General features: G+C 44.3%; 1 pseudogene; it reads left to right on the forward strand.

Annotated features, from left to right (window-relative positions):
- Nucleotides 1-439: 439 nt before the first annotated feature.
- On the forward strand, nt 440-1,745 carry LOC105708686 (26S proteasome regulatory subunit 4-like; annotated as a pseudogene).
- Nucleotides 1,746-10,003: the final 8,258 nt, after the last annotated feature.

Here is a 10,003-nt window from a genome sequence, read left to right on the forward strand (position 1 = left end):
CCTATTTCACATTCCTGTGACAGAACCATCTCACTCTGAATCCATTGTCAGAAGCCCTGCTAGGATATTTAGACAACTGAGAGATTCTGAGCTTCCTGGAGACCCTCCCTCTCTCACCAGCAAGAATATATCAAAAAAGATGGCCCTCTGAAGATAGCTTTTAAAAGGTTCAGAAGCAAAGCCTTCACAGGGATTTAGCAATGACAGGTTCTGAAACTCAATTACCTGCAAGGGTTTAAAAGGTTGAAGAATCTCTTCAATGCAAAATTTCTTCCCCATCAAAGAAGTTAAACCTTACCTTTGGAGGGCCTCAACATTAAAAATCATAACAATCAATAATTCTTGGCTTAATCAGTCTTTGTTGAGTAATTGGATTTTTTTTTTCCTTTTTTTTTTTTAAAGAGTCTCAAGCTCAAGTGGCCAAGACAAAAAGGGTCAAAGTCAGAGTGGTGGTAGTGGTTGTGGAGATGGCAGGAAGGATGCCAAGGACAAGAAAAAGACACACGAACCTCCTGTAGCAACTAAGGTGGGGAAAAAGAGGAAGAAAACAAAGAGACCAGATGCTGCCAGCGAACTACCAATGGGGACACCTCACACTCGGTGCTGGTTACAATTACTGAAGCCAGAGAGAATTAAAGACTGTCTTCTCATGGAGGAAGAATTCACTAGAAATCGAGAACAAGTGAAACCATCAGAAGAAAAGCAAGAGGAGAAGAGATCATAAATGGATGATCTGAGGGGGATCCCAATGACAGTAGGAACCTTGCAAGAGATCATCGATGACAATCATGCCATCGTGTCTACATCTGTGGGCTCAGAACACTACGTCAGCATTCTTTCATTTGTAGAAAAGGATCCGCGGGAAGCTGGCGGCTCGGTCCTGCTCAGCTACAAGGTGCATGCCATGATAGGGGTGCTGATGGATAACACGGATCCCCTCGTCACAACGATGAAGGTGGAAAAGGCCCCCCAGGAGACCTAGGCCGATACTGGGGAGTTTGACAACCAAATTCAGGAAATTAAGGAATCTTTGGAGCTTCCTCTTACCCATCCTGAATATTATGAAGAGATGGGTATACAGCATCCTAAGGAGGTCACTGTCTATGGCCCACCAGGCACAGGTAAAACCTCGTTAGCCAAAGCAGTAGCAAACCAAACCTCAGCCACTTTCTTGAGAGTGGTTGGCTCTGAATTTATTCAGAAGTACCTAGGTATGGGCCCAAACTTGTACGGGAATTGTTTTGAGTTGCTGAAGAACATGCACCATCCATTATGTTTACTGATGAAATTGATGCCATTGGGACAAAAAGATATGACTCAAATTCTGGTGGAGAAATTCAGAGAACAATGTTGGAACTGTTGAACCAGTTGGATGAATTTGATTCTAGAAGAGACGTGAAAGTTATCATGGCTGCAAACCAAATAGAAACTTTGGATCCAGCACCTATCAGACCAGGCCGCATTGACAGGAAGATCGACTTCCCCCTGCCTGATGGAAAGACTAAGACATGCATCTTTCAGATTCACACAAGCAGAATGACACTGGCCAATGATGTAACCCGGGACAACGTGATTATAGCTGAAGATGATCCCTCTGGTGCTGACATCAAGGCAATCTGCACAGAAGCTGGTCTGATGGCCTTAAGAGAACATAGAATGAAAGTAACAAATGAAGACTTCAAAAATCTAAAGAAAATATTCTTTATAAGAAACAGGAAGACACCCCTAAGGGGCTCTATCTCTAGTGAACCACAGCTGCTATCAGGGGGATACTTGGGAGATTTCTCGATCCCTAAAAGGGATGAGGTTGAGGAAGTTTCCCCAAGGAATTTCTGTTCACATTGATTTTTATTAACAAAACATCCTGTGTCTTTTGGAGTACCATGTGTCAGTGCCCTTTGGGTGGCCTTCGTCTGTTGGTCACTGTGCAGTCTGCTTCCCAATAAAGCCTGCTCTTTCACAAACAAACAAACAAACAAACAAACAGAGTCTCACTCTGTTGCCCAGGAGTGCAGTGGCACAGTCTTGGCTCACCACAATCTCTGCCTCCCGTTTCAAGCGATTCTCATGCCTCAGCCTCCCGAGTAGCTGGGATTACAAGTATGCGCCACCACACCCAGCTAATTTTTGTATTTTTAACAGAGATGGGGTTTTGCCATGTTGGCCAGACTGACCTCAAACTCCTGACCTCAAGTGATCCGCTCACCTCAGATTCCCAAAGTGCTGGGATTACAGGTGTGACCCACCACACCAGCCAGATTTCTTAAAAATAATATTTTCTGTATAAAGCAAGATTAAGAAGGTGGTCAGGAGACTTTTCAGATTGAAATGATCTCTATGAAGTCCCAGGAAGGGAAAGAGACTTCTCACTTCCCACTCAGCTCTCAGGTCCATGAAAACCAACCATTCCCATCATACACACAGCAAGGTAATCCTGAATTCCAAAGTCCTGACCTCTTCTCACCTTTTATCCTCCCCAGGAACTGTAAATAACATTCACCCTGTATTAGTCCGTTTTCACACTGCTGTAAAGAATTTCCAAAGACCTGGTAATTTATAAAGAAAAGAGATTTAATTGACTCACAATTCCAAGTCTTGGGAAGCCTCAGGAAACGTACAGTCATGGCAGAAGGGGTAGTAGGCTCATCTTACATGGCGGCAGGCAAGAGAGACTGTATGAGAGCACAAAAAAACTACCAATTGTAAAACCATCAGATCTCGTGAGAATTCACTCATTATCACGAGAACAGCATAGGAGAAACCACCCCCGTCATCCAATCACTTCCCTCCCTTGACATGTGAGGATTACAATTCAAAATGAGATTTGGCCGGACACAGTGGTTCACACCTGTAATTCCAGCACTTTGGAAGGCTGTGGCGGGTGGATCACCTGAGGTCAGGTGTTCAAGACCAGCCTGGCCAATATGGCGAAACCCCATCTGTACCGAAAATACAAAAATTAATTATCCAGGCCTGGTGTCAGGTGCCTGTAATTCCAGCTACTCAGGAGGCTGAGGCAGGAGAATGTCTTGAACCTGGGAAGCGGAGGTTGCAGTGAGCAGAGATCGCACCAGTGCACTCCAGCTTGGGCAACAGCATGAGACTCCGACTCAAAAAAAAAAAAAAAATTGGGTTAGGGACACAAAGTCTAACCAGATCACACCCCATTGGCCACCCACCCACCTCCTCCTCCTAGAAGCTCTTCCCTCCCTGTGAGTTGGCAGGTAAGCCTCTGTTGTTCCTTTCCGGCCACATCTCCTGCCTCCTTTACTCACTCTACTCTCTTCCTCTGAAACTAACCACAGGCATTTCACAAGGCTGTCCTCTCTTCCTTAAAAAGTTCACCCCTTTCACACCTTCAACTCTCTCCTTCTTACAGATGATTCTGGAACATCACCTCACCCCTCACTGCACTCTTGAGGCCCAGACTCAAATTTCCAACTACCTGCTGGAAATCTGATTGGCCCACAGGTGTTTTAAACTCCATCTGCTCAAAATTGAAAACAAGACAACCCTCTGAAAGCCTACGTCTTCTGCACTTTCAACTCTTCTGTTCCTTCATATGGGAAAATGTGATAACCACATGGAGCACAGCACATATTCTCACCACTGAGTGTACCATCCTCCCTGCACCCCTGCACTCAATTCAGAATTTCCATTCTCCTTAGCTATTTTCTCCTGCTCGTGATACAGGTTCTGAACTCAGGGGATTATCTGCAAACACAGGTTCCAAGGCCCCATCTGCAGGCTTGAAAACCACTGCACTGGACACAACATTTTCTAGGTGAAATCAGACCAAAGGAATGCTTGTACCACATCAAACAGTCCCCGGTTAAACTGTTTTCACTGGGCCGTGATTTGTTGTGATACCCTTGGCTGCTCTACGGCTGCTAGAAAAAGGCATGATTAAAATTGCTCTTGCCAGAGGCATAGCTGAGCATGTCAACATTACATCACAGAGGGGGCCTTTTATGAGGCGGGGTCCTGAACTGATGAGCAAACAACCAGAGGAGGGTCAGGCGAGAGGCCCAGTGGAGGGAAACACACATTGAGTTCAGTGACCCTCTTGTTCCTTGAGGAGAGAGGACCTATTCCTACTTAAGGACATTCCCAGAAGACAACGGGTTTCAAACAATACCCTGAAGAGACTCATCTCAGGGAACTAAGCAGGTAGGAATGGAAAGGGAAAAAATGGGAGGGGAGAGGAAGTCGATCGGGGACCCCCATCCTGGCTTCAACCAAAAGCTTCACTCTCATATGCCTTATAGATGGAGCTGCAACGTTTTTGAACAAAAGATTCCGTTTGAACAAAGAGCTCTGCGTTCTGTATCTTTAAGAGTTTGGGGTTCTTTTTTTTCTTGTCATTTGTTTATTTTTTAGCACATCAGAGTTTATAGAGGATTTCACAGTTTTAAAATTACAATTAGGCCGAATGTGGTGGCTCACCCCTGTAATCCATTGGGAGGCCAAGACGGGCAGATCACCTGAGGTCAGGAGTTTGAGACCAGCATGGCCAACGTGGTGAAACCCCATCTCTGAAAGAAAAAAAAAAATTAGCTGGGTGTGGTGGCATGCGCCTGTAATTCCAGCTACTCTGGAGGCTGAGACAGGAAGGATCGCTTGAACCCAGGAGGCAGAGGCTGCAATGAGCCGAGATCACACCACTGCACTCCAGCCTGGGTGATAGTGAGAGACTGTATTAAAATAAATAAAGTGAAACTACAATTCTAGAGGAGCAGAGAGTAGCAAAGCAGATTGAGGACAGACTTCAGAAGGCCTTGAACTATAATCTAAGGCAATCAGATTTTCACCTGAGGCCAGTGGGGACTCACCAAAAGCTTTTGTGGAAGGAATAGAATGGTGAAAGCAAAACTGAACAGAGACTAACTTGGTTACAGTGTTCAGAATGGAGATCAGAGTTGGAAGATAAAACGGAGGCACCAACTGCCAGGTGTTTCCTATAATAAGGGCCTCAATCAGGCTTTTATAAGAAAAAGATGGATTCCATGAGGTTGAATATGCAAGAAAGAGGTATACATTGCATACAATACTTTATTTGATCCTTTCCACATTCTCCAGGGGTGTATTCCTATCACTGCTGGAGATGAGGAAATGAGGCCCTGAGACTCAGGTAATTTGTCCAAGATCACACAGTGAGCAAATGACTAAACTGTAATTCAATGCCAAGTCTGTTAAATTTTTTACTGTATCTTATGACCTCCAGCCATCCAAATCTCTTACCTGGGTATTTAAGACCTTAAAAAATCAGACTTCTAAAATGTGTACATGTTATCATACGCAAATAATACCTAATTTAAAAGCTAAGCTGATCCTCAAAACACTTGTTATTTTCTGTTTTTTCATAATAGCCATCCTAGTGGGTGTGAAGTAATATCTCATTATGGAACCTCATTTGTTTTTAACTTTTTTGTTTGTTAATGTATTTAAGACTATAAATTTGCCTTTACGTACTGCTTTAGATGTGTTACACAAATTCAATCGTAGTATTTTATTCACTTCTAAGTATTTATTTTTTTAGTCCAAATGTTATTTAATAGTATGCTATCTAGTTTCTAAATAAGCAAGACTTTATTTTAGCCATCTTTCTAAAAACATTAAGCTTCCGTGATGGCATTGTAGTTGGAAAACATTGTCAGAATGGGATTGATTGTTCAGAATTTACTGAAGCTTCCTTTATGGCCTAATATGTGATCCATTATTGCAAATGTTTTAGGTATACTCAAAAAGAATGTTTTCTGTTTATGATAGGTACACACACACACACACACACACACATATATATATATATATTTTTTTTTTTTTGAGACAAAGTCTTGCTCTGTCACCCAGGCAGGATCTTGACTCATTGCAACCTCCATCTCCCAAGTTCAAGCAATTCTCATGCCTCAGCTTCCCAAGTACCTGGGATTACAGGTCTGTGCCACAATGCCTGGCTAATTTTTGTATTTTTATTAAAGATGGGTTTTCCCCATGTTGTCCAGGCTGGTCTCAAACTCCTGGCCTCAGGTGATCTGCCTCCTCAGCCTCCCAAAGTGCTGGGATTACAGCTGTGAGCCACCACACTTGGCCATATATTTTTAATCATATTTTTGCCCATTCATATCCATGAATGAACATTTCCAACTATAACTGTGAATTTATATATTTTTTCTATGTATCTGATATAGTTTAAGATTGTATTGTTAGACATTATATGTTTGTGATAATTATTTTGATTTTATACTGTTCCTTAAACATTTTTAAACTGTGAAATACAATTTACATGAAGAAAGATTATAATGCTTATATGCATATTTAAAAAAATACTTATAGACACCCATATAACCACAAGAAATAGGCTGCTCGTGGTGGCTCACACCTGTAATCCCAGCACTTTGGGAGGCCAAGGTGGATGGATCACCTGAGGTCGGGAGTTCAAGACCAGTCTGGCCAGCATGGCAGAAACCCCATCTCTACTAAAAATACAAAAATTAGCCATGCATCATGGCACGTGCCTGTAGTCCCAGCTGCTTGGGAGGCTGAGACAGGAAGAATCACTTGAACCCAGGAAGCGGAGGTTGCAGTGAGCCGAGATCACACCGCTGCACTCCAACCTGGGTGACAGAATGGGACTCCATCTCAAAAAAAAAAAAACAAAAACAAAAGAATATATTGTTAACATTTTTTTTTAATTAATGGTTTTAAAAATCTGATTTCAACCCACCTATCTAACCTTTTCCTTCTCGACCAAGCCCTCCATATACCTCATGCTTCTTAGGGATGAGGCTGTTTGTCACTATGCATTCATTCTGCCATTCATTGCAGCCAGTCATTTTTTTTTTTTTTTAAGATGGGGTTTCACCATGTTGGTCAGGCTGGTTTTGAACTCCTGACCTCAGGTGATCCGCCTGCCTTGGCCTCCAAAGTGCTTGGATTACAGGCATGAGCCACCATGCCGGGCTGCAGCCAGTCATTTTTATCCCTTCTCTTACACCTATCGATGCCTCCCATGTGAGGGTCCCTTCCCCCACCTCCCCTGCCAAAAACCTCCCCAGGCTTCAAACTGCAGCTAAGTGGTACCTCTGTAGAGCATCCTTCACTCTCTCCTCAAGAGGGAAACTCTGCCTCTCTACTCTCTGTATCTCGACTACTTTTTAAAATATTACCCTTAAGCTAGCTTTATATTCTTCTCATATTGTGGTTATTTTCTTTGTGATCTATTACATACAAACTCCTTGAAGACAGGGCAAGGGTCTTGACCTCTGAATTTTCCATAGCTTGATTCAGAATGAGGCATACGGTAAGTGCACAATCAATATTTTAAAGAAATGAATAGAATCTCTCTTTAACCCAGCTATGTTTCATTAGTCAAGATAGCTAGCATATTTTCCCCTAAACACATCTCTTTATGTTCATTTCTTTTCCATTTTGATTGCTGCTATTTTATTTCACACCTTATCACCTCACACCCAAATAGTTGCAGAAAGAGAGAGAGAGAGAGAGAGGAAGGATGGAAGGGAGGGAGGGAGGAAGGGAGGGAGGGAGGAAGGAGGGAGGGAGGAAGGAGGGAGGGAAGGAAGGAAACTACATTTAGATCCCCTTTTCAGAACAATTGCATGAGAATTTCCGGAGAAGGAGTCCAGCATCCTTAATTTTCTCATGTGCCACCAGGATTGAGAACCACTGCCTTTTTGGTTTCTTTAATTTGACCAATTTTATCTCTAAACCTCTAAAACAGGGAGGAAGGGAGGGAGGAACCCAGCAGCTTTCAGGGCCTTGTTTCACGGGCCCATCCAATCTATTCAGCTACTTCTTCCAACAGGTGCCTCTGCCTCAAGGCTCCTCCAGATCCTACAGACATGCTGTGCTCCCATCTTTATTCTCTGTTGCTTGCACCTGGATGTTTCCCTTCTCCCCTCCCCTACTCACATTCTAATCATCCTTCCAGGCCCTTCCCTCCTCCTCAAAGCTTCCCAGACCTCTGCTTTCATCCCTTTCTAAATCTCTGTGGTTGAAATAAGCATGATGACCATTGTATTGTATGCTGGAAATTGGCGAAGAGTGTAGATTTCAGGTGTTCTCACCACACACACACACGCACACATATGTGTGATAATTTGCTAGACTGTAGTATTCATTTCACTATGGATATGTATTGCAAAACATCATGCTGTACACATCAAATACATACTACAAAAGAAAAAGAAATAAGACCTTTGAGTCAGCACAAAATCCAACACAGTGGACTTATCCCACCACCAGTCCACGCACCTGTCTCTCTAAGATCACAAATTCCCTGAGAACAGAGACCATGGCTAAGATTCTGTGGCCTCCTCCACAGCCCTGGCCTCTAACCCTGTGGAGAGGAGATGGTTTGCTGATTGAATGCTTTTTCCATAGGAGGCCCTTTAACCCAACCCTCTCCTGCCACAGAGGAAATGAAGAAACAAGGTTAGTGGCTGATGGGAAGTCGCACACCTTGACCCAAATCTAGCAACCCCGAGGCTCTTCTCTGGTTGCTTATTCACAGCGGTCTGTTTCCCGTTCTCACCTCTGATTCCCCCTCAGGAGCGGCAGAAGGCCCTTTCCCCTCACCTTTCTCTCTCAGCCTTATGAACTTCGTCTTTCTCAGTGATAGGTCACTCAGCTGCTGTATTTGGTGGCAGGGAACAGCACAGAATCACAGCCCTCAGGGCAGTTCAGACACTGGGGTTGTTTTCTGGAAGTCTTTCTCTGAAGAGTCTTTCCTTGTGAGGGAGGAGGGTGGAGGACCTTTCTGGACTTATTGCCAACATACACACCAAAGGCTGAGTTTGTCTTCTGGGTTAAATAGAAGATCTGTGGATCTAAATTGGCTAGGAAGAGGCTTCAGCTGAGGCTACAGAAGAGCAGACCATCAATAGAGTTTAAAATAAAAAAGCAGGCTGGATACCCTGGCTCACGCTTGTAATCCCAGCACTTTGGAAGACTGGGGTGGGCAAATCACTGGAGGCCAGGAGTTTGAGACCAGCCTGGGCAACATAGCAAGCCCCTATCTCTACAAAAAATACAAAAATTAGTGGGGAGTGGTGGCATGCACCTGTAGACCCAGCTACTTGAGAGGCTGAGGTGGGAGGATCACTTGAGCCCAGAAGGTCGAGGCTGCAGTGAGCTGTGACTACACCACTGCACTCGAGCCTCGGCGACAGAGCAAGACTGTCGCAAAGAAACAAAAATGAAATAAAAAGAAAAATATATAACAGTTAAGTAGAAGCAGAAGCTTCCATCAATTTGGGGGAAAAGCAAGCTCTATAAACCACTGTGAAGCCAGGACAGGCAGGAAAGAGCACCTCTTGGGTAGAAAGGCTAACAGGGACCCTGGAATTCAGGCTAGGAGTGCATGGTCGTGAGAGAATTAGAATTCTGCACTCCAGCAATAATGACTCTGTCATCCCAAGTCATTGGTAGATGTCAAAGTGATTTCCATCCCCAGGAAGTGCACAGACACCAGGAATTCCTCCTGGATTTCTTCCTAGACAAGGCTGTTGCCAAGGTCCCCAACTGAAGGTAGAAAGGGTGACAATGGCCAGGGGAGTGAGAAAGGCAGCAGGGGCTGGGCCCACACAGGTGGCCGCTGCTGCTACCCGCAGAAGTTAAGGCTTTGATTAGCAGCCCACAGCAGCCACAGTTGGGGAGGGCCGCCTCCCACCTGGGCACAAGCCGAAGGACACTTGTGCCTGGGGACAACTGCAGGTGGCGGGTGCTCTCATGCCCTGTGTCTTTCCACACTGGGATCTTCTCTGTCATGTGTACCCCCATTCACACCTGGAACCACTCTGCTAGTCCCCAAGAGGAGATTTGGACTATTAGGATGAGATAATTTCAGAGCTTTAAAGGGCTCCCATTTATGAGAAACTGGATGAGAGAGAAAAGCAAAGCATTCACAACTCACATGCCACCGATGTTCAAGCCACGAGAACTAGCAAGAAGGGGTTCTTTCCAGCCTTTACTCTGCCATTTACCA

The sequence above is a fragment of the Aotus nancymaae genome, unplaced genomic scaffold, assembly GCF_030222135.1.
Source record: "Aotus nancymaae isolate 86718 unplaced genomic scaffold, 86718_ANA_hifiasm-v0.15.2.pri h1tg000051l, whole genome shotgun sequence".
NCBI classification, from domain to species: domain Eukaryota; kingdom Metazoa; phylum Chordata; class Mammalia; order Primates; family Aotidae; genus Aotus; species Aotus nancymaae.